This window comes from Arachis duranensis, chromosome 1 (genome assembly GCF_000817695.3).
Source record: "Arachis duranensis cultivar V14167 chromosome 1, aradu.V14167.gnm2.J7QH, whole genome shotgun sequence".
Classification (NCBI taxonomy): Eukaryota; Viridiplantae; Streptophyta; class Magnoliopsida; order Fabales; family Fabaceae; genus Arachis; species Arachis duranensis.
In genome coordinates, this window is record NC_029772.3 from 47483387 (window position 1) to 47509082 (window position 25696).

A 25696-nucleotide genomic window follows, 5' to 3' on the forward strand; every position below is an offset into this window, starting at 1 on the left:
ATTAATATGCTACTTTCATTAGGACTGCACAAGGATCTGATCTGATCTATAGATCTGCGATCTTTTATCTAGATTTGATCTAAAAAATGTGGATAAGATCCAATTCACAAGCCATCAGATCTGATCTGATCCACATATTGATAAGATTAGATAATAGATTTGAAGTTGGTACTCGCAGATCCGATCTGCAGATCCGCATATATATAAATGGCTAAAGTTTGTAATCTTAATTCCCTAAATGAAAGTCGCAGGGCTAGATCCCAGAGCCCTATCTCCCTTTCCCAACTGTTTTTGATGGCATACTCCCTCTTTTCAGTTATCAACCACCACCATCATCCATCATCTCAGCCGCACCATCGCCGCGCCGCTTACTGCATTGTTCCTCTCTTTCTCGACGTTCCTCACTCATTTCTTCCTCGCTACTCACTGCATCGTTCCTTGTCGCCTCGCTATTTGCATCATCACTTATTGTCCATCGCTGCCTTACTGTTTGGGTTCAACGCCACCTCTGTTCTTCGTTCGTAGTAAGCGTTCTTCTCCTTCATTAGCTTGTGTTCTGGACCTGCTAGTTCATATGTTCTGGTCACGTTGTCCCTTTGTTCTGGCTGCCTAGTAAAAGCGAGAATTTACACCGGTTCAGAATTCCACAAAATGATTCCGTTGTTAGTATAGTCCAAATCGATAGTCAACCCTCGCATCAAATTAAATTTTGGTTTTGTCACAAGTACAAACCCCAATAAGAATTAACCGAAGTATTTAAACCTCAGGTCATCTCACACGGAATTGCAATGAAGTGAATGATTATTGGCCATGAAGGAACAAAGGAGGTTTGATTTGTGAAAGGGGCAACAATGTAAATGGGCAACAATGTATAGGCTTTCTATCCTAGTCATACAATGATTAATTCATCTTATTTAGTCAACTCCAACAAATGGAAGAAGGTATCATGTTATCTTCACATAGGGAGAACGTCAAACAAGACTAGTCAATCATATCACAATAATAAACAAGAATTTATCTTATTACGTCATCTCGGACGATAGAAGAAGGAATCATATTATCCTCACACTCCAAGAAAGTCTAATAAGACTAGCTAGTCTCAATCCATAAATCCTAATTACTTACTAATTAAATTAGCAAGGGATTAGAGTCAATGGAAATCATATTAACTAACAACTCTAGATCCCCAGCATAAGTTGGGTATCCATGACTCAAGATTGCCTAATTACTTTTTCCAAGCCAAGAATGCTAAAAAATCTACTCTAACATCCTACCAAGCATTTTATCAAACACTTGGAAGGCATAAAAGGAAAGCATAGTAAAACTACAAGAAATATAAATCTACCAACTACTGTTTGCAAGGAAAGTAAGATCACAACTCAAACCAACAATAAAAGAACATCAAACATCAAATTTCATTGAAGGAGATCCAAATCCGACATGAGTGCATGAACATCAAAGAGGCATAAAAGTAAAATTAACATCACAAACTAAGAGAATGAAGGTGTAGAAGCAAGAATTCATAAAGGAAACAAGATGAAAACATGAAATTACATTTAGATCTAAGAGAATTTAACTTAATCCTAACCTAATCCTAGAGAGAAGAGGGAGCTTCTCTCTCTAGAAACTAAACTACATAATACTAAGCTACAACTAAGTGCTCTCCCCTTTGCCCAAACTTGAATTCTGCATGAAATAGCATCAGAAATAAGTTGGATTGGGCCCAAAATACTTTAGAAATCGCTGGCCATGAGTTACTTTTAATGAATCACGTGCAGCAACCCACGCGGATGCGTCACGTGTCCCTAAGCGCAGGCAAATATGGTAAATTTTATATTATTTTGAAGCCTCGAATGTTATCTTTCCAACACAACTAGAACCGCCTCATTTAGACCTATGTAGCTCAAGTTATGGTCGATTGAGTGCGAAGAGGTCAGGGTTGATAGCTTTTACGGTTCCTTCATTTCTTCATGAGTTCTCCAACTTTGCATACTTTTCTCTTCACTTCTTCCATCCAATACTTGCTTATGAACCTGAAATCACTTAACAAACATATCAAGGCATCGAATGGAATTAAAGTGAATTGAATTTAGCTTTTTTAAGGCCTAAAAAGCGTGTTTTCACAGTTAAGCACAAATTTAGAGAGGATTACAAAACCATGCTATTTCATTGAATAAATGTGAGAAAAGGTGATAAAATCCCCCGAAAGAAGCACAAGATAAACCACAAAATTGGGGTTTATCACCTAGTTGCTTGAGTTTGTGTTCTTTGCTGTTGTTCCTCAAGGTTCATCGCCATTCATTATGTTCTGAGACTATTCATTTGTTCTTTTTTAGGCTTCTACTTCTGGCTTCATTCTACTGCTTCTTCTTGCTGCTGCATCTGCTACTTTTAGATTTTGACTCAGTAATTTGTTAAAAAATTAGATATTAATGAATTATGGAATTCTGCTTCTTTGGTTATTTAACATAGTAATTGTAATTCTGCTTTTGTTTCCTTTGTTATGGATTTGGTTTAGGGTATGAAAAAAGAGAATTTTTTAAATTTTTGTGATTTTTTCATATTTCCTAAAATTTCATAAATAGATCTTTTATTCGAATATATCTGAAATTCGATCGAATCCAAAAATTTGCGGATTAGATCTAAGCATGAAAAACGTGGATATTGGATCTGATCTAATGATTTTAGTGCAGATCAGATCAAAAGTTTGGTAATATCCGTTCCGATCCATGTGCAGGCCTAACTTTCATCTTCAAATCGATCCATGTATAGCCCTAATCAATTTTATTCCATTTGCATTCCATTTGATACCTTGATGTTTTTTTATAAGTGATTTCAGGGGAAATAGGTAGGAATGGCTTGATTAGAATGGAAGAGGAGCATGCAAGTAGGAGAAAACATAAAGAAACAAAGGAGAAAAGCATTTCAAAGTGTGCGTGCGCACAGCCTCTTGTGTGTACGCACAGGTACCAGCGCGTGACTTCATTAAAAAATCACGTGGTTCACGAATTAAGGGGTTTGGAGGCCCAAATCTGATGGCCTAGAGCTCATATGAAAGGCACAACACTTGAAGAAACATAACATATCACTAGTAGTAGTATTAGATAGTTTTAGGAGACTTGAGGTTTTATTTTTCTCTTAGTTTTCTTCCAACTTTCTTAGGATTTTCATTAGGGTTTATCTTGCAAAGTGCTATTTCCATTTTTTATCTTGGATTTTTGCTTGCTTCCATTGTAAGTATCTCTTAATTTTCTCCTCAATTACTACACTTAAGCTACACTTTCTTATAGTTAAAGACATTTTGTTAATATATACATATTTTTGCATCTTTGAATTTTAGTTGATGAACTTGATGATTTTGGTTATTATATGTTTGCTTGAGTTACTAGTGTTGATTTTGATCATTTGTTGCTCATAGTTTCAAGCATTTTTTCAATTTTGCCATGTTTTATGATTATGCCCATCAAGTTTTTGTGAAAATGTCAATTTTGATTATGAGGTAAATTTCACCTCTTGGCTTGGGAAAAATGAGCATATGGGGTACTAGAGTTGTAATGTCCAGGATTTAGTGATAATTCTTGGATTGTTAATTGTTCTTATTTCTACTAATGCTGGCTTTTTACTAAGGTAATTAGTAAGTGAGATAGGATTTGTGGATTAAGAACAACTGTGCTCATTTGACTTGTTCTTCAATGCTAAGGACTAATTAATCCATCATAATTGTCATAGTTGTGGTTACAACAAGGAAAGGATTCCATAGCTTATCCCAATCTTCCATTCATGTTTTGAATCATACATACACATCAATCACTTTCAACCCTTACTTGTTCATATTACATAAATAGTTTCTAATTGGTTTATTAGTTCACTAGTTGCAATTTTGATTATTCTTTTATTCCTTCAATTATTTGCTTTGTTATTGAAAACCCCCTTCCTTTTCACAACCAAAATTGTGCACTTGTGGTCACTAGTCCCTTGGAAAGACGACCCGGGATTCTACTCTGGATTAAATTGGTTTTTAAATTGTAACATCTCTAATCTAAACTTTGGTTGTGAGTCGCCTTGTCGGTTGGTACTATACATGCAACATTAAATCCCATCTTTCCTCCCTTATGAGAAAGAGATTTCCAAACCGACGATCCAGCGAGCATCAAATTTTTGACGCCGTTGCCGGGGAGACTAAGCGAAATGAGTGCTATGATTTTGGTTGATTGTGAATATGTGAATAGTGTGAATACTTGATTTTTGTTTGTCACTTGACACTAATCGGTAGTTAACGCCTTTATCTAAATAATATTGGTGGTTACTAACTATTAGATCGTTTTCGTTTATTTTCTTATTCTTGTTTAGCTTTTTATGATTGTGTGATTTCATTGATTCCTCAGTTGAATGACACAGTCGCTTCCAAACCTGAGCTTGGCTCCTTTTGACCCTGAAATAGAAAGGACTTTAACACATCTTAGGAAATAGGAAATAGGAAACATTCAAGCTCAAATGGAAGAACTCGATCTCCTTCTAGAAATCTGGGATCAAGCTCGAATAAGGGAGGAAGCATTGAAGTAAAGAGTGACCATAAGGTACAAAAAGAATGTCATCAGAAGAAACTTTGCTCTGAATGACCTCATATTGATCCAAAATAACATCAGTGTATAGAAGTTAGGTGAAGAAAAGTTGGTTGCAAACTAGAAAGGACCATACAAGATCGTCGAAATCTTGGGAAAGGGTTACTTCAAAGTGTTCAACCTGCAAGGAAACAAACTCCCAAGGTCATGGCATGCATGTAACATAAAAGGGTACTAAAATTAGAAAGTGAATCTTGTTCCCTGATGTACTCTTTTTCCCGACTTCATGATTTTTTTCTGAAAAGAATTTACCTGGAGTGGGTTTTGATGGTGTTTTTGTGAAAAAACGAATTTCCAAACACACAAACTCACCGGCAAGTGTACCGGGTCGCATCAAGTTGTAATAACTCACTTAGAGTAAGGTCGATCCCACAGGAATTGATGGATCAAGCAACTTTAGTGGGTGATTAGTTTAGTCAAGCTAGCATTGAGTGATTGGGTGAAATTTAGCAACAAAAATTAAAAATTGCAGGGAAATTAAAATTGCAGAATGTAAATGAGACAGAAACTTAAATAGCAAGAAATGTAAATTGCATCAATTGTAAAGGGCTGGGTGTTGGAAAGTTAAATGGAAGTAGTAAATTAGAACTCAACTCAATTGCAGAAAATTTAACTTGCAGGAAAGTAAGTTTAGATCTCAACAATTTCAAACACAAGGTTGCAGAAAGTAAACTTTCAAGAAAGAAAAGTGTAGCAGAAAATTGTAGAAACTGAGATTGCATAAACTGAATTCAATATTGGAAAATGACAATTGCAGAAAAATTAAAGGTGTTTCAAAGAGGACTTTCTATTCTACCCTACTCCTAATGCTCTAGCAGAGCCAGCCTTTTTTTCATCTTCAAACATTCTTCTATTTATAGGCTTCTTCTTGGATCTTCAGTGTACTTTGATATGGGCTTTGGCCTTAATTGAAGCAAGAATTGATTGAATTGGTGCCATGAAATTAAGGAGAAGAGTGTGCCAATTATGCCTTTCTGGTATTGAAGTTGGAGTCAACGTTTGAGGGCCAACGTTGAGTTAAACGTCCTTTAAAACAAACCAGCAAACCAGAGAATTATTGCTGTCATTGGCATTTGACTCAACGTTGGAGGGCCAACATTCCGCTATTCATGTGTACGCGTGCTCTGCGCGTCCGCGCACTTGGATCATGCAGCTCATCCATGCGTGTGCGGCATCTACGCGTCTACGCGGATGCTCAGAAGTTGAACTTGCGCTTGCGCGCCATAGGCGCAAGCGCTTCCTTGTACTTTTTCAAACTCAAAATCCCAAATTCAAGATCGTGCATGTTGGCCTTCACATTTGAGGTAGCGTTTAGGGTCCAACGTCGTATATCAATGCGTGCGCGCATAGTGTGCGTGCGCGCACAATGCCAAAAATCCCCATCCACGCGTATGCGGCATGTGCGCGTCCGTGCCCCTGCAATTTTCCAGAATTTTCAGAAAGCTCATTTCTTTATGACGTTGGGGTTAACGTTGGATGTCCAACACTCCCTCCAATGTGAGCATCAGTAAATTATGCAGGGGTTTACTCTGCCTCTTCTTCCAACTTTGGTTCTTCTTCATCTTCTCCAGGCTCCTTCTTCAATCTTCTTTCATGCTTCCTTTCACCTATCATCAACCAAACAAACTCATCAAAGTCTTGGCATAATCACAAGATTTTGCATCTTTCATACTACTAATCAGTTCTTGAATAAATCTCATGAAAATGCATAAAATTAGCAATATTTGGTTGAATCAAGACAACCATGAATTTCTCATCCAAACACTTACTTATTGCCTAAAAATGCATGAAAACCAAGTAAAAACAAATGAAAAAGGCTTGTGAAACTAACCTAAGATGACTTGTCATCACAACACTAAACTTAAATCTTGCTTGTCCCTAAGCAAGCAGTAAAACATAAGGAAAATTACTAGAAGCAGAGAAGTGTAATAGCTTTTTATTGGGAGACATTGAATACTGACAAATGGGGATTTCATGCATGGTATCTTAGGGATTTTTATTCTGTGGCTGAGACATTAACATCCCTTTGGATCCTTACTTGAGTTACACAAAAAATGAGACTTGTTATTCCTTGGTCCTTTTTCTTGTTCTCTTTCTTGGCTGAGGCTTAATGCTATGTGGTAAGGCAGCTTTTTAGAGTAAGCTTTCAGCCAGCATTCCCGCCCCAGTTGGTTCAAGATGCTAGGTGTTGAGACACCCCTATGGGCTTACTTGCTCAAGCCTCTCCTTAGCACACACACACATCACAAGCATTTAGCTTTGTTTTGTTCTTTGGAAATTGATGCCCAACACCTCTTTGGGTCACTAAATGCTGTCTCAAAGTAGCTCTTGATGGTGGATTTTCAGTTGGCAATTCCGGGTTAGTTAACCCAAGTTGTCGGGTGACGAAGCACCCCTCAGAACCTAGTTATCCAAGCTTATCTTTCTACAAAAGCATCACAGGCATGTATCCGAATCTCAAGCCATTGGTGCCCAGCCTTGTTTATTTCTTTTTGCTTATTTTTCTTGCATTTTCTTTCTTTTATTTTGGACCACTTTCATTTGTCAAGTCTCATGAAATGTAACTCAAGTTCATATCACAAAGTCATGCCAATATTCAGCCTTATTTATAAATCAACTAATGAACCAACACATACCACCAAATAACTTTATTTTGTCCCATATCATACTAGACTTTTACTCTTTCTCTATTTCACAATAATTTTTCTTTTATTCAAGCACGAGGAACAAAGCATATAATTTAAGTAGGATGAAAGTGAATCAAGCACTCAAACTAACAAGCCCAAACAACATGAAAACAAACAAACTAGCAGACAGTAAATAAATCTAAAAAAAACTACTCAACAGGGAACATTTGCACTTTCAATTAGCATATTTGAGCTAGAGTCAGTCAGAGAATAGTACAACCTCTTGGAGTCCATTTGTTTCCTCTGTATCATCATTATTGTTGGGTTCTATGTCCTTCCTTTGTCCATGATGATGTACCTTTTCCTCCAAGAGATTGAATGGCTTCCTACAAAAGATATTGAAAGTTGCTTGTTCCCCAAGCACTTGAGAGACAGTTAGCATGCATGTATGCTTGTGAATCTCTAAACTTAAGTTGGTGTGGGGACACCAAACTTAGTTCCTTACCTACTTCTATATGCAGCAGAATACATGCATGAAACATCAAGTACTTTTATTAAGAAAAGAAATTATGAACTAGAAAACAAACTAAAAATGACAATTGTTAAGTAGTTTCTCTGATTGTTTGGAGCCGATACTAGTCATGCTGAGGGTGCAATGTGTTTTTAATGAAACTTTTGGTGGAACACCAAACTTAGCATCCAACATTCACCCCTTAATTATTTTGGTGTGCAACACCAAACTTAGCTCTTTGCAATACAGAGAAATCTACTTAACTTCTTTATTAAAATAACTAAGAAAGTAAAACTACTGACCTGTAGCTGATGACTTTCTTCCTCTTCTTCCAGTTTGTTAAGAGGAATGACCTCAAGGGGAGAGATGATTCAGCTACTATCCCTTGTCTTGGCCTCTCCTTAGCAAGCTTTCTTTTGTAAATAGCTTGATTGATCTTGCTTGCTAGATCAGGGACAGGAGTGGTGCTCTTGTTAGTCACATTCACTTCTTTGAATCCAAGTCTTGGTTGCTGTGTGATTATTAGAGTTTTATCTTCATCAATATCCTTTTGAATTGGTGGTTCCATGAGTCCTTCTTCTTTCCAACTTTCTGCCTCAATTGAGTGTGGTCTTCCTTGAGTGTCTCCCTCCATTTCTTCTTCATGATTTTCTATTAAGTCCCTTAGGAGTGAGTCCTCATGGTCTTTTGTTATCTCAAGTACAGTTTCAATTTCAACAACCTCATTTTTCATTGAAAGTTCACTTGATACAGTAACCTCTTCATCTTGCTCTTCCACTTTCTCCTTCACATCCATCAATTAGTCTTCATTTTTCTTGCTTAGTGGTTCTAAGTTTTTCCCTATGTTCTCCAAATGCTCATCCATCTTCTGAAGAAGGATTTCTTATTCTCTCCAGGATTGTTGTTGCTCCTCCATGAGTTGTTCTTGTCTTTTCAACAATTCTCTGGATTTTTGGAGGGGATCCTCAGTTAGTTCAAGAGCCTCTTCATTTTGCTCTTTCACCTCCTCCCTTGCTCTGAGCATTTGGTTTACAAGCACTTCCATGTTTTTGAATGAATTCTTCTGCTCATTCCAGGATATCTGTGCCTCCTTCTCATATTTTTCAAACATGATCTTAAGCTTGGAGAGGCTTTGGTTCATGGAAGTTTGTGTGGACTGTGAGTTTTGGAAGAGATTTGTGTTGAGGGATAGTTAAGTGATGAAGAATTTTCAAATGAATTTGGAGGTAAGGTTGAACAATTTTGCATGAATGAATTGAAGATTTGCTCAGGTGATGATGACTCTTGATAAGTGGAGTATGAATTGTCAAATGCTTTTTTATTTTGATTCTCCCAAGCACAACTTAAAGAATTGTTGAATTCAACATAGTATGAATCATCTTGTGGCATTGGGGAACAATTTTCCATGTATGCATTGACAGCACAATCAAATGATGATGTTCCTTGATGAACAGAAGATGAAACATTGAAATTCCCTTCCCAGCCACAATTTATGTCAGTATCATAGCAATATGAGTCACTTTGTGGCTCTGGGAAATAATTCATTTCACTTGATTGTTCATACTATCTCATTCCTTGTTGATACTCCCATCCACCATTAGCATAATAACATGAATTATTTTGTAGTGTTGGGTAGTATTCCATGGAATTATCTTGATTAGCATATCCCCACTGATTGGATTGCTCAAAATTTGTAGTTTCTTGGTGATACTCACAGCCATCATTAAAATAACGATTTGCATCATCTTGTGGGGGAGGGAAATATCCCATATGATTTTCTTGCTCATCTTGTGTCTCTGAAGCAAATCTCCATGGATTGGAGTGCTCAAAAATTGTATTTTCTTGGTGATATTCCCAGCCACCATTAGAGATTGGTGATGGAGGGTAATATCCCATAAAATTTGTTTGATCATAAGATGAGTTGAACTCCATTTGAATTTTGTAAAAGACACAACTAGTGAAAATTGAAATTACCCATATCAGAGATGAGAATTTCTTAGTGAGGCAAAAACTCAAACACCTTGGTTTCAGCTTAAATCAGAGAACAAAAATAAAGAAAATGCTTGATCTAGACTTCTCACCCACTTAATCATTGTTGATCTAAATCAATCCCCGGCAACGGCGCCAAAAACTTGATGGTATTTTTGTGGAAAAACGAATTTCCAAACACACAAACTCACCGGCAAGTGTACCGGGTCGCATTAAGTATTAATAACTCACTTAGAGTGAGGTCGATCCCACAGGAATTGATGGATCAAGCATCTTTAGTGGGTGATTAGTTTAGTCAAGCTAACATTGAGTGATTGGGTGAAATTTAACAACAGAAATTAAAAATTACAGGGAAATTAAAATTGCAGAATGTAAATGAGACAGAAACTTAAATAGCAAGAAATGTAAATTGCATCAATTGTAAAGGGCTGGGTGCTGGAAAGTTAAATGGAAGCAGTAAATTAGAACTCAACTCAATTGCAGAAAATTTAACTTGCAGGAAAGTAAATTTGGATCTCAACGATTTCAAACACAAGGTTGCAGAAAGTAAACTTGCAGGAAAGAAAAGTGTAGCAGAAAATTATAGAAATTGAGACTGCATAAACTGAATTCAATATTGGAAAATGACAATTGCAGAAAAATTAAAGGTGTTTCAAAAAGGACTTTCTATTCTACCTTACTTCTAATGCTCTAGCAGAGCCAGCCTTTTTTTCATATTCAAACATTCTTCTATTTATAGGCTTCTTCTTGGATCTTCAGTGTACTTGGATATGGGCTTCGGCCTTACCTGAAGCAAGAATTGATTGAATTGATGCCATGAAGTTGAGGAGAAGAGTGTGCCAATTATGCCTTTTTGGTATTGAAGTTGGAGTCAACGTTTGAGGGCCAACATTGAGTTAAACGTCCTTTAAAACAAACCAGCAAACCAGAGAATTATTGCTGTCATTGGCGTTTGACTCAATGTTGGAGGGCCAACGATCCGCTATTCACGCGTACGCGTGCTCTGCGCGTCCGCGCACTTGGATCATGAAGCTCATCCACGTGTGTGCAGCATGTACGCGTCTGCGCGGATGCTTAGAAGTTGAACTTGCGCTTGCGAGCCATAGGCGTGAGCGCGTCCTTATACTTTTTCAAACTCAAAATCCCAGATTCAAGATCGCACACGTTGGCCTTCACGTTTGATGTAGCGTTTGGGGTCCAACGTCGCATATCGACGCATGCGCGCATAGAGTGCGTGCGCGCACAATGCCAAAAATCTCCATCCGCGCATATGCGGCATGTGCGCGTCCGCGCCCCTGCAATTTTTCGGAATTTCCAGAAAGCTCATTTCTTTATGACGTTGGGGTTAACGTTGGATGTCCAATGCTCCCTCCAACGTGAGCATCAGTAAATTATGCAGGGGTTTACTCTGCTTCTTCTTCCAACTTTGGTTCTTCTTCATCTTCTCCAAGCTCCTTCTTCAATCTTCTTTCATGCTTCCTTTCACCTATCATCAACCAAACAAACTCGTCAAAGTCTTGGCATAAGCACAAGATTTTGCATCTTTCATACTACCAATCAATTCTTGCATAAATCTCATGAAAATGCATAAATTAGCAATATTTGATTGAATCAAGACAACCATGAATTTCTCATCCAAACGCTTACTTATTGCCTAAAAATGCATGAAAACCAAGTAAAAACAAATGAAAAAGGCTTGTGAAACTAACCTATGATGACTTGTCATCAGGTTTTCACGAGGCATCATAACTAGGGACATAAAGAAACTCTTAGTAGTGAAAAGTACTTGTAAATCATTTTCATTAGTGATTGTTCTACCACACACACTAATTTAAGCTCAAAAAAGCGCGAAAATGATTGTTCAACCTAGATGGTCCGCAAGATGCAGCGACGAGGTCCAAATTGGTGTAAAAATTTATATGAGCAGATCATGGCCTAACCTCATTCAAGCTACTTAAAATAAAGTTAGTAAAAGAGGCAAGCCTAAAACGAATTGTAGAAGTAACTTGATAAAACCGACTACCTAAAGTCGATACTTAACTAATAGAATTTCTTGACTAGGAAAACACATTGTCTTGACCTCGCAAAAAAATTGTTCCAACTAAGTGTCCGACTTCCACCGGCCGGCACCCCAAAATAGGTTATCCGACCTCGTAAAATAACTTGACCAAATCGAGTCCAGAAAAAGGGTCATCAGTAACTTGTCAAAACTTTCACTAAGTTACAAAAGCTACAGAAGCCCAAAAATAGCTACAGCAATTCAAACAATTCAAGTAAAGATATTTAGAAGATATTTGTTAATTCACATAAAAATTACCACAAAATCAATTTTGGAAAAAGTTTTTAAAGATAAATTTTTCCTAATCTAAGCAACAAGATGAACCGTCAGTTGTCCAAACTCGAACAATCCCCGGCAACAGCGCCAAAAACTTGGTGCACGAAATTGTGATCACACTTTTCACAACTCCCGTACAACTAACTAGCAAGTGGACTGGGTCGTCCAAGTAATACCTTACGTGAGTAAGGGTCGATCCCACGGAGATTGCCGGCTTGAAGCAAGCTATGGTTATCATGTAACTCTTAGTCAGGATATTAGTGATAAAAATGATTTCGTTTGTAAAAAGTAAAAAAGCATGAAATTAATAATACTTGTTGTTCAGTAATGGAGAACAGGTTGAGCTTCAGAGATGCTCTGTCTGCTGAATGTCTGCTTTCCTACTGTCTTCTTCTCCAAACATGCATGGATCCTTCTATGGCAAGCTATATGTTGGTGGATCACCGTTGTCAATGGCTACCATCCATCCTCTCAGGGAAAATGGTCCAGGTACGATTTCTGTACGGCTAATCAATTGTCGGATCTCTTGTCTCGGATGAAAAATACAAGGCACAGCTACCGCACGGCTAATCATCTGTCGGTTCTCACTTGTGTCAGAATAGGATCCCTCTATCCTTTTGCACACGGTCACTGTACCCAACATTCGTGAGTTTGAAGCTCGTCACAGTCATTCCGTCCCAGATCCTACTCGAAATACCACAGACAAGGTTTAGACATTTCGGATCTCAGGAATGCTGCCAATTAGTTCTAGCCTCTACCACGAAGGTTTTGATCTCATGAGTTTGAATGCTCTGTTGTCAGGAGATGCAAGTCAAACTCATGGATTAGAAACCCAAGAGATACGCACTTAAGCTGTCGCCCAATGACTACGTTGAGCTCAGATAGAACGGAAGTGGTTGTCAAGCACGTGTTCATAAATTTGAGAATGATAATGAGTGTCACAGATCATTACATTCTTCATATTGGATTACGAGTGAATATCTTAGAACAGAAACAAGCGTGATTGAATAGAAAACAATAGTAATTGCATTAATCCATTGAAACACAGCAGAGCTCCTCACCCCCACCTATGGGGTTTAGAGACTCATGCCATAGAAGATACAATATGAGATGTAAAATGTCATAAGTTACAAAATGAATCTCTAAATTGTTTTTATACTAAACTAGTAACCTAGGTTTACAGAAAATGAGTAACTAAGTGCAGATAGTGCAGAAATCCACTTCCGGGGCCCACTTGGTGAATGTTTGGGCTGAGATTTGAAGCTTTCACATGCATAGGCCATTCTTGGAGTTAAGCTCCAACTTGGGTGCCAGTTTAGGCGTTTAACTCCAGCTTTGGTGCCAATTCCGGCGTTTTACGCCAGAAAAGGGTCTCTAGCTGGCATTTAAACGCCAGTTTGGGCCATCCAATCTCGAGTAAAGTATGGACTATTAAACATTACTGGAAAGCCCAAGATGTTAGCTTTCCCTCCCAATTGAGAGCGCGCCAATTGGATTTTCATAGATCCAGAAAAATGCGTTTGAGTGCAGGGAGGTGAGAATCCAACAGCATTTGTAGTCCTTTCTCAGCCTCTGGATCAGATATTTGCTCAGGTCCCTCAATTTTAGCCAGAAAATACCTGAAATTACAGAAAAATACACAAACTCATAGTAAAGTCCAGAAATGTGATTTTTGAATAAAAATTAATAAAAATATAATAAAAAGTGAACAAAACATGCTAAAAACTATATGAAAACACCACCAAAAAGCATATAAAATATCCGCTCATCACAACACCAAACTTAAACTATTGCTTGTCCCCAAGCAACTAAACAAATAAAATAGGATAAAAAGAATATTGTGGTGCAATAAAATCTCAGAGTCTTTAATGAAGCTCAAATTCAAATTAGATGAGCGGGGCTTATAGCTTTTTGCTTCTGAATAGTTTTGGCATCTCACTTTATCCTATGAAACTCAGAATGATTGGCTTCTTTCAGAACTCATCATGCATATGAGGTTATTGATTTTCCTAGTTTAACATTGATTGATTCTTGAACACAACTTCTTTGAGTCTTGGCTGTGACCCTTAGCATTTTGTTTTCCAGTATTACCACCGGATACATAAATGCCACGGATACATAACTGGGTGAACCTTGTCAGATTGTGACTCAGCTTTGCTAGAGTCCCCAGTTAGAGGTGACCAGAGTTCTGAAGCACACTCTTTTGCTTTGGATCACGACTTTAACCACTCAGTCCAAGCTTTTCACTTGGACCTTCATGCCATAAGCACATGGTTAGGGACAACTTGATTTAGCCGCTTAGGCCAGGATTTTATTCCCTTGGGCCCTCCTATCCATTGATACTTAAAGCCTTGGATCCATTTCACCGATGCCTTTTAGTTTAAAGGGTTACTGGCTTTTTCTGCTTGCTCTTTCTCTCTCTCTTTTTTTTTGCAAGCTTTGTGTTTTTCACTGCTTTTTCTTGCTTCATGAATCAATTTTATGATATTTCAGATTATCAATAACATCTTTCTATTTACCTCATTCTTTCAAGAGCCAAACATTACTTAAATTTTAGTATATAAAAAAATATGCACTGTTTATACATTCATTCAGAGAGCTAAAGTAATGCCACCACATATAAATAATTTGAATTTTTCTTATTATATACTCGAAATGTTTGCACCGTTGCTCTTCTACAAAATCTACTATTTTATTCATGTTTAATGATGATAAGAAGAGTAAATTATAGCCACCTAAAAAATAAAATACCACTCATGCAATTTGAATTTTATTAAAATGACAGAGAATTAAAAGGGAAATTTAAATGCTACTAGTACTTATGGAATAATAAAAAAATAAACGACTCTAATATTAATGCTCATGTAACTCTTAAAATAGGTCTCTAATAACAAAAGTTATCACAGGGTTAGGACTCAACAACTTTTATTTTAAGAGAGAGGTGCTCCTTCAATCTGTGGGATGTCTGGCTCTTCAAGAGACAGCTTCTGGCGCTTTAGCTCCTGTATCTCACGCCCTTGCTTCTCTTGTTCTTTGAGCAGTTTGCAGAGCATGCTATTTTGATTCTGCTGCTCTTCTTTGAGTTGATCCATAGCTTCTTGCAGCTTGGTGACAGATGCTTCTAAGCAGGCCCAATAGTCAAATTGAGGAATTTCTGGGAGGAGCTCATGCGCCCTCCTCTTGATGGAGTTGTCTTAAACTTGAGGTCCATCCATTACCTTTTTGGTGATTGGGCTTTCAAGTGGGATATACTCATCCACACCTATCTTTACCCCCACATCTTTACATAACAGACTAATTAAGCTTGGGTAAGCTAATTTGGCCTCAGTGGATTCCTTGTTTGCAAATATGTAAATTTCACAAGGAATCAGTTGATGAACCTCCACTTCTTTTCCCAGCATGATACAGTGAATCATCACTGCCCTTTTTACAATGACTTCAAAGCGGTTACTGGTGGGGAGTATAGAACGCCCAATGAAATCCAGCTAGCCCCTAGCAACTGGTTTGAGATCTCCTCTCTTCAGTTGGTTTGGGACACCTTTTGAATTGGTTATCCACTTGGTTCCAGGGAGGCATATGTCCTCTAGAACTTGATCCAGCTTTTTATCTTTAGCCATTCACCTATTAAAGGATTTTAGATCATCTTGTAGTTGAAAAAGTTTGAGGACTTCTCTTACTTTGTCAAAGTGGAAGTAAATAACCTTCCCTCTGACTATAGTCCGAAAGGAGTAGAAAGCAGTTCCCTCCATTCTTTGCTTATCCGTCATCCACAGATTTGCATAGAATTCTAATGCGTGAGCATCTTTTCTATCTTTTCCTAGTGAATTTGCATCTAATTTATTGAGTTTAATAAATAATTAATTATCTTTTAGCCAATATGGATGCTACTTTGAGTCTTTTGTAATTTTGTTTATTTTAGGTAGCATTCGGCGAAATTTAATGGAGTTTCTGCAACACAAGAATTAAAGGAGATGGCAGTGAGGAACGATGCGTACGCGTGACTGATGCATACACGTGATTTGGAGCTTTCCATGGCGACGCGTGCATGTGACTGACGCGTACGCGTGATTTTGCAGATCTGCTCAGCGACGCGTCCACGTGACCGATGCATCCGCGTGACTTGCGAAAAAGACCATCGACGCGTATGCGTGACTGACGCGTACGCGTGACATGTGCCACGTTCAGAAAAATGCTGGGGACAATTTCTGGGCTGTTTTAACTCAGTTTTCAGCCCAAAAAACACATATTAGAAGCTTCAGAATGGACAAAACATGTGGTCCCCACCCGTCAACTGAAGACTTGTCAATTAAATTCAAATTTAAATTCAAATCTTATTTTTAGAAAAAGATATTATTTTTAATTTTAGATAATTAGATTTTAAATTTATTAGGATTAGTTATAAATATGAATTGAGATGCCATCAGATTAAAAAACTCTGTATATTTTACCAGAATCCTAGTTTTCTTCTCTAAACCATGAGCAACTAATCCTTCATTGTTAAGGTTAGGAGCTCTGTCTATTTGTATGGATTGATTCATTTGATCTTTCTAATTTAATCCATATTTTGATTTATATTTCAATAATTGTTTTCATTCTTTATTTTATGAATTTGGGTGGAACGGAAGTGTGACCCATGTTCTAATTGAGTTCTTGTAAAACTTGGAAAAGCTCTTTACTTGAAAAAAAGCTTGAAAACATATTATCCTAAATTTCTAATTGTTTGTATTTAACGGGATACGTGACATATAATCCCCTTATTTTTGGATAATTAGGATTCTTGTGGCATATAAACAGGAATTTGATCATCACCTTCTAATTAGAATTAATTGACTAAGGAATTGGCAGTTAATGAATTTTAGAGGAGACTAGGAAGGTCTAAGAAATTAGGGTCTAGTCACATATAGTTTGCCATGAATTAAATCTTGCATGATTAAAATAGTTAGTAAGAAAAATCAATCTGAAAAATAGATAACTCTGAAGCCTTAACTGTTTTCTCCATATTTTATTCCCAACTCATTGCTGCTTGCTTTCTGAAATTTTTAATTTACTGTTTAATGCTCTTTGAATACCAAAACACTCTTTTCTGTTTGTCTAACTAAGCCAATCACTTAACCATTGTTGCTTAGTCCATCAATCCTCGTGGGATCGACCCTTACTCACGTAAGGTATTACTTGGTACGACTCGGTGCACTTGCAGGTTAGTTTGTGGGTTGTAAAATACCGCACCAAATTCCTGGATCATGTTTCTTCTAACATGTATCTCAGGATTAGCCAGGACTTCCCAGCCCCTATTTCGAATCTGCTCTTGGATCTCTTGGTATTCGTCTTCTTTTAGGTTGAACTTAACTTCCGGGATCACTGATCTTCTGCACACAATTTTGAAGTAATGATCTGCATATTCTTTGGTGTAGAACCTCTCATGTATCCAAGGTAGTTTTGGATTGTTTTCTTTCCTGCCTCTTGAAATTGGTTGTTTTCCTTTAAGGGCCATGAATTCAGTCTGTTTTAGCTCAATGAACACGAAAAATCACACCAAACTTAGAGGTTTACTTGTCCTCAAGTAAAAGAAAAGAAAGAAGAGGAATAGAGGGAGAGAAGGATTCGAATAATGGTTGAAGGATGTTGGCCGAATGTATTTTTAAAGGGGAGGGGGTGGGATTCGAATTTTTAGAAAAAAAATAAGATAGAAAGATATGATTGATAAAGGATAAACATGATATGAAAAATATAAGATTTTAAAATTTTAAAGAGATGAAAAAGATAAGAGGAAGTTAAATCTGAATTTTTGTTAATGCATCTAAGAAATAAAAGATACTATGGATGAATGAAAAAGATTTGGACAAAAATGAGTTTTAAAAACGTTTGAAAAAGAATTGAAAAAGAATTAAAAAGAATTTATAAGATTATTAATTTTTGGAAATGGAAATTGAAAGATGAATATTTGTAATGTTTTTATGCAGTAAATTATGAATTAAAACATGAAAATTTGAAAAAAAAATTGACTTGGAAACGAAATTACCTCCCCCTTGCTGTTCTAGCGTTAAATGGCCATAATGATAGCCATTATGGCGTTCAACGCCCATCTGGTGGCCATTTTAGGCGTTTAATGCCCAGCCACCCTGGCTGGCATTAAACGCTAGAAATCCTTTGTTACTGGTGGTGCACGAAATTGTAAATCACACTTTTCACAACTCGTACCACTAACCAGCAAGTGCACTGGGTCGTCCAAGTAATACCTTACGTGAGTAAGGGTCGATCCCACGGAGATTGTTGGCTTGAAGCAAGTTATGGTTATCTTGTAACTCTTAGTCAGGATATCAATTATAATTATCAGTTGACTTGCAAATGAACAAGAGAGCATGAAATAAATACTTGTTATGCAGTAATGGAGAATATGTTGGAGTTTTGGAGATGCTTTGTCTTCTAAATCTCTGCTTTCCCCCTGTCTTCTTCTTCATGCACGCAAGGTTCCTCCTATGGCAAGCTATGTGTTGGTGGATCACCGTTGTCAATGGCTACCATCCGTCCTCTCAGTGAAAATGGTCCAGGTGTGCTGTCACCGCACGGCTAATCATCTGTCGGTTCTCACTCATGTTGGAATAGGATCCATTGATCCTTTTGCGTTTGTCACTATGCCCAACCCTTGTGAGTTTGAAGCTCGTCACAGTCATTCAATCCCTGAATCCTACTCGGAATACCATAGACAAGGTTTAGACTTTCCGAATTCTCAAGAATGCTGCCAATGGATTCTAGCTTATACCACGAAGATTCTGATTAAAGAATCCAAGAGATACGCATTCAATCGAAGGTAGAACGGAGGTGGTTGTCAGGCACGCGTTCATAGATTGAGAATGGTGATGAGTGTCACGGATCATCACATTCATCATATTGAAGTGCGAATGAACATCTTAGATAGAAACAAGCGTGTTTGAATAGAAAACAGAAATAATTGCATTAATTCATTGAGACGCTACAGAGCTCCTCACCCCCAACAATGGAGATTAGAGACTCATGCCATCAAAAAGTACAAAGTTCAGTTCTAAAATGTCATGAGGTACAAAAAAATCTCTAAAAGTTGTTTAAATACTAAACTAGTAACCTAGGTTTACAGAAAATGAGTAAACTAAGATAGATAGTGCAGAAATCCACTTCTGGGGCCCACTTGGTGTGTGCTGGGGCTGAGACTTGAGCTTTTTACGTGCCTGATCTGTTTTTGTAGTTAAACGCTAGATTGTAACCTGTTTTGGGCGTTTAACTCCAACTTGTAACCTGTTTCTGGCGTTTAACGCCAGAATGGAGCACGGAACTGGCGTTAAACGCCAGTTTACGTCATTTATCTTCAAAAAAAGTATAGACGATTATATATTTCTGGAAAGCCCTGGATGTCTACTTTCCAACGCAATTGAGAGTGTGCCAATTGGAATTCTGAAGCTCCAGAAAATCCATTTCGAGTGCAGGGAGGTCAGAATCCAACAACATCAGCAGTCCTTTTTCAGCCTGAATTATATTTTTGCTCAGACCCCTCAATTTCAGCCAAAAAATACCTGAAATCATAGAAAAACACACAAACTCATAGTAAAGTCTAGAAATATAAATTTTGCATGAAAACTAATAAAAACATACTAAAAAGTAGCTAGAACCTACTAAAAACTACCTAAAAATAATGCCAAAAGGCGTATAAATTATCCGCTCATCAACTGGGCATTTTTCTGATTGCCTAGGATGCTGCTGTTTCTGGCGTTAAACGCCCAGAATGCTGCCTATTCTGGCATTTAACGCCCAGAATGATGCCTTCTAATGAGCTCTGTTTCTCTGTGATTCCTCTGCTTTATGTTCTGAACCTTCATTTCTCTGAATTATTTACTGAAATGTATTAACAAACATGAATAACAAAATTAAAGAACTCATATAATTGTTATAAACATCTAATTTTTGCTAATGGCTAGGTTGCCTCCTAGCAAGCGTTTCTTTACTGCCTTTAGCTAGACTTTACTGAGCTTTAATCTAGTCTCGGTCTTGAGCATTCTTGCTCAACATTGCCTTCAAGATAATGCTTGATTCTCTGTCCATTAACAATGAACTTTTTGTCAGAGTCAATATCCTGAAGCTCTACATATCTATATGGTGACACACTTGTAATCACATATGGTCCCTTCCACTGGGATTTTAATTTTCCAAGGAACAATCTGAGCCTAGAGTTAAACAGCAGAACCTTTTGTCCTGGCTCGAAGACTCTAGATGACAGCTTTCTTTCATGCCACCTTTTTGCTTTCTCCTTGTAAATTTTAGCATTTTTGAAAGCATTGAGTCTGAACTCCTCTAGCTCATTCAACTAAAGTAATATTTTCTCTCCATCTACCTTAACATCAAGGTTTAGGAACCTGGTTTCCCAATAGGCTTTATGTTCCAGTTCCACTGGCAGATGACAGGCTTTTCCATACACAAGTTGGTATGGGAAGGTCCCTATAGGAGTTTTGAATGCAGTTCTGTATGCCCACAGAGCATCATCCGGACTCCTTGCCCAATCTCTTCTACGGGTACTTACAATCCATTCCAAGATTTGTTTTAGTTCTCTATTCGAGACTTCAGCCTGTCCATTTGTCTGTGGGTGATATGGAGTTGCCACTTTGTGGTTGATTCCATATCAGATCAGAGTAGAGTCAAGCTGTTTATTGCAGAAATGAGTGCCTCCATTACTGATTAGTACCCTAGGGACACCGAACCGGCTGAAGATATGCTTCTGGAGGAACTTCATCACTATCTTAGTATCATTAGTGGGTGTTACAATTGCCTCTACCCACTTAGATACATAGTCTACTACTACCAGGATATAAGTGTTTGAATATGATGGTGGGAAAAGCCTTATGAAGTCAATACCCTATACATCAAACAACTCAATATCTAAGATTCCTTGTTGAGGCATGGCATAACTGTGAGGCAGATTACCAGCCCTCTGGCAACTGTCACAATTACGTACAAATTCTCGGGAGTCTCTATAGAGAGTAGGCCAGTAGAAGCCACATTTGAAAACCTTTGTGGCTGTTCGCTCACCTCCGAAATGTCCTCTATATTGTGATCCATGGCAATGCCATAAGATCTTCTGTGCTTCTTCTCTAGGCATACATCTACGAATTATTCCGTCTGCATATCTCTTAAAGAGATATGGTTCATCCCACAAGTAGTACTTTGCATCAGAAACCAATTTTTTTGTTTGCTACCTACTGTACTCTTTGGGTATGAATCTCACAGCTTTATAGTTTGCAATATCTGCAAACCAAGGTACTTCCTGAATGGCAAAAAGTTACTCATCTGGAAAGGTTTTAGAGATCTCAGTAGGAGGGATGGACGCTCCTGCTACTAGTTCTATCCGGGACAAGTGATCAGCCACTTGGTTCTCTATCCCTTTTCTGTCTCTTATTTCTATATCAAACTCTTGCAGAAGCAACACCCACCTTATGAGTCTAGGTTTTGAATCATGCTTTGTGAGGAGATATTTTAGAGCAGCATGGTCAGTGTACACAATCACTTTTGATCCTACTAAATAAGATCTGAACTTGTCAATGGCATAAACCACTGTAAGCAACTCCTTTTCTGTGGTTGTGTAATTCTTCTGTGCGTCATTTAAAATAGGGCTAGCATAATAAATAACATGCAGAAGCTTGTCATGCCTCTGTCTCAATATTGCACCAATGGAATGGTCACTGGCATCACACATTAGTTCGAATGGTAATGTCCAGTCTGGTGCAGAAATGACTGGTGATGTGACCATTTTAACGTTCAGAGTCTCAAAGGCCTTCAGACACTATGTGTCAAAGACAAATAGTGTATCAGCGGCTAGTAGATTGCTCAGAGGTTTTGCAGTTTTTGAGAAATCCTTTATAAACCTCTTATAGAATCCTGCATGTCTCAGAAAACTTCTAATTGCCTTAACATTGGCAATTGGTGGTAATTTTTCAATTACCTCTACCTTAGCTTGATTCACCTCTATTCCTTTGTTCGAAATTCTGTGCCCAAGGACAATTCCTTCAGTTACCATAAAGTGACATTTTTCCCAGTTTAAAACCAGGTTAGTCTCTTGGCACTTTTTTAGAACAAGTGCCAGATAGTCAAGACAGGAGCTAAATGAGTCTCCAAATACTGATAAGTTATCCATAAATACTTCTAGAAATTTTTCCACCATATCAGAGAAAATAGAGAGCATGCATCTCTAAAAAGTTGCAGGTGCATTGCACAGGCCAAATGGCATCCTTCTGTATGCAAATCCTTCTGCACCACCTCCTTCATGACTGGACTCAGCCGCCTCTGTGGTTGAACCACTGGCTTAGTGTCATCCTCCAATAGGATCTTGTACATGCATCTAGCAGGGCTAATGCCCTTAAGATCACTTATGGACCACCTAAGAGCTGTCTTATGTGTCCTCAGCACTTGAATTAGTGCTTCCTCTTCCTGTGGCTCTAAGGTAGAGCTTATGATTACAGGAAAAGTGTCACCTTCTCTCAGAAATGCATATTTCAGGGATGATGGTAATGGTTTGAGCTCGGTTTTAGGAGGCTTCTCCTCTTCTGGGGGAGTTTTCAGAGGTTTTTCTATTTTCTCTGGTTCTTCCAGATCAGGCTGAACATCTTTAAAAATGTCCTCTAGCTCTGATTCGAGACTCTCAGTCATATTGACTTCTTCCACCAGGGAGTCAATAATATCAACGCTTATGCAGTCTTTAGGTGTGTCTGGATGCTGCATAGCTTTGACAGCATTCAACTTAAACTCATCCTCATTGACTCTCAGGGTTACCTCCCCCTTTTGGACGTCAATGAGGGTTCGTCCAGTTGCTAGGAAAGGTCTTCCTAGAATGAGAGTTGCACTCTTGTGCTCCACCATTTCCAGCACTACAAAGTCAGTGGGGAAGGCAAATGGCCCAACCTTGACAATCATGTCCTCAATTACGCCTGATAGAATTTTAATGGAGCCATCAGCAAGTTGGAGACAAATTCGGGTTGGTCTGACTTCTTCAGTCAAACCAAGCTTTCTGATAGTGGATGCAGGTATCAGGTTGATGCTTGCCCCAAGATCACATAAAGCTGTCTTGGTACAAGCATCTTCTAATGTGCATGATAAAGCTTCCGGGATCTTTAAGCTTCTCTGGTAAGCTTTTTAATATGATTGCACTGCATTCTTCAGTGAGAAAAACTTTTCAGTCTGCCTCCAATCCTTCTTATGACTTAAGATCTCTTTCATGAACTTAGCATAAGAGTGTATTTTCTCAAGTGCCTCTACAAACGGAATCTTTATTTCAAGAGTCCTGAGATAATCTGCAAAGCGGGCAAATTATTTATTCTATTCTGCTTGGCGGAGTTTCTGAGGATAAGGTATCTTGGCTTTATATTCTTCAACCTTAGGTGCTGCAGGTTTATTTCCTACAGAAGTGGTTGGAGAAGCCTACTTAAGGGGGCTGTTATCAGCACTTGTAGGTGTCTGATCCCTCATTGGCATTTGAACGCCAGAATTGGGTGCTGTATGGGCATTTAACGCTAGATTGACACCCTTTTCTGGCGTTTGAACGCCAGAATTGGCTGCTGTATGGGCGTTTAACGCCGACTTCTGACCCTTTTCTGGCGTTTGAATGCCAGAATCATTCCTCTCTGGGCTCTTACTGTCCTTAGAGGGATTTTGGACAGTAAATTGGTCATCCTCTTTCAGTTGTTCCTTTCTTGGTTTTCTACTACTTTGAGTTGAGACATTCAGTGTCTTCCCACTCCTTAAATGAATAGCTTGGCAGTCTTCTGTTATCTGTTTAGATAACTACTGTCTTGTCTGATCAAATTGTGATTCTATATTTTTGTTAGCATTTTTGGTGTCTTGTAGCATATCTTTAAATTCTGCTAATTGTTTTGTTAGAAAAAGCAATTGCTAATTGAGTTCAGCAACTTGTTCTGGAGGACTACGTTCAGTGGATACTGCTTTAGCCTCTTCTTTCATGGAGGACTCACTACTTAAGTATAGATGCTGATTTCTAGCAAATGTTGATGCATGAAAACTTGTCTCTCAGCAAATTTCCCTTCGGCAAGTATACCGAATTGTCGTCAAGTAAAACTCACAATAGAGTGAGGTCGAATCCCACAGGGATTGATTGGTCAAGCAACTTTAGTTAGAAGAATATGCTAGTTAAGCTAAACAGAATTGAGATTGAGATGCAGGAATTTAAATGACTAGAAAGTAAATAACAGAAATTAAAGTGCAGAATCTTAAATGGGGAGTTGGGATAATGAGGAGGAATTTAAATGGCAGAAAGTAAATAGAATGGGTAAGATTAGAAATGGGGAGATCATTGGGTTTAGGAGATGTTGCATTCTCCGGATCAAGTTCATTCTCATGTCTTCCTCAATCAATGCATTCATTAATCTCCTTGGCAATCTTAAGTGATTGGATCCCAATTCCTTGGCAATCCAATCTCTCTAAGCTTGAACAATTGCCCAATTCCTTGATTTAATTGCTCATGGGGAGAGATGAAAGTGTGGTCACTGATTATACCACATGTATTTCCAAATCAAAGTGTTGGGAGGATTAAATGTCACAATATCCATCCAAACCCCAATTTGGTCCAACATGAGAAGGCATTTCTAGCATGATTTCCTCATCCCTTTTCCAATGTTCAAAGGAGATCCAATTATGGAGAGTTTCTTTTCCAAGACAACTAACCAATTGAATTAAGATCGAAAGCTTTCTAGTAAGATCAAGAGAAAAGAAAGAAGAAGAAGAATGAAAACTATAATTGATCCATCAAATTACAACAGAGCTCCCTAACCCAATGAAAGGGGTTTAGTTGTTCATAGCTCTAGGAATCAAAAATGGAAGAAAAGAAGAATCCATGCTAGAAGTACAGAAAAGTAAATATGCAGAGAGTAGTTCCCAAAAGTGCTAAGCTTCTCTCTAGTTCAAAACTACTCCTATTTATACTACTCCTCATGATCTTCTAGTGAGTTCTTCAAGTCTTGGATGTGGGCTCTGGACCTTGAGTTGAAGCAATTCTCATCTTTAGTGGGCCCAGCTTGCAGAGAAATAAGAATTAGGCTTGGGCATTTAGTGAGATTAACGTTGGGTAATATTTTGAGTGGGAGAACGTTAGTGACATTTACTTTTTCCACTAACGTTCCCCCCTTATATACCCACGTTAATTCCAACGTTAGAAATCTTAACGTGACTTCTAACGTTTCTTACTCAATCCTTGGCCAACGTTAATGGGACTCACTTTTCCCATTAATGTTGGCTTGAGCCCCTTTTCGCAAACGTTAATGGGAATCACTTTTCCCACTAATGTTGCTTGCCTCTTGCCCTACGTTAGATTCCACGTTAGCTTGGCTAACGTAGCTCTTAACGTGGGTCCCTATCACCTTCGAGAGCGTTAGTGACACTCATCTTTGTCACTAATGCTCCAATTGCCTTAAGTCCCTACGTTAGAACCCACGTTAACTAAGTTAATGTGGATCTTAACGTAGTAATGAAGCCATCTCCCAACGTTAGTGACAAAAGTGAGTGTCACTAATGTTGGTTCTTTGAATTCAACTCCATGTTAACTCTCACGTTAACAATCTTAACGTGAGAATTAACGTAGGCAATG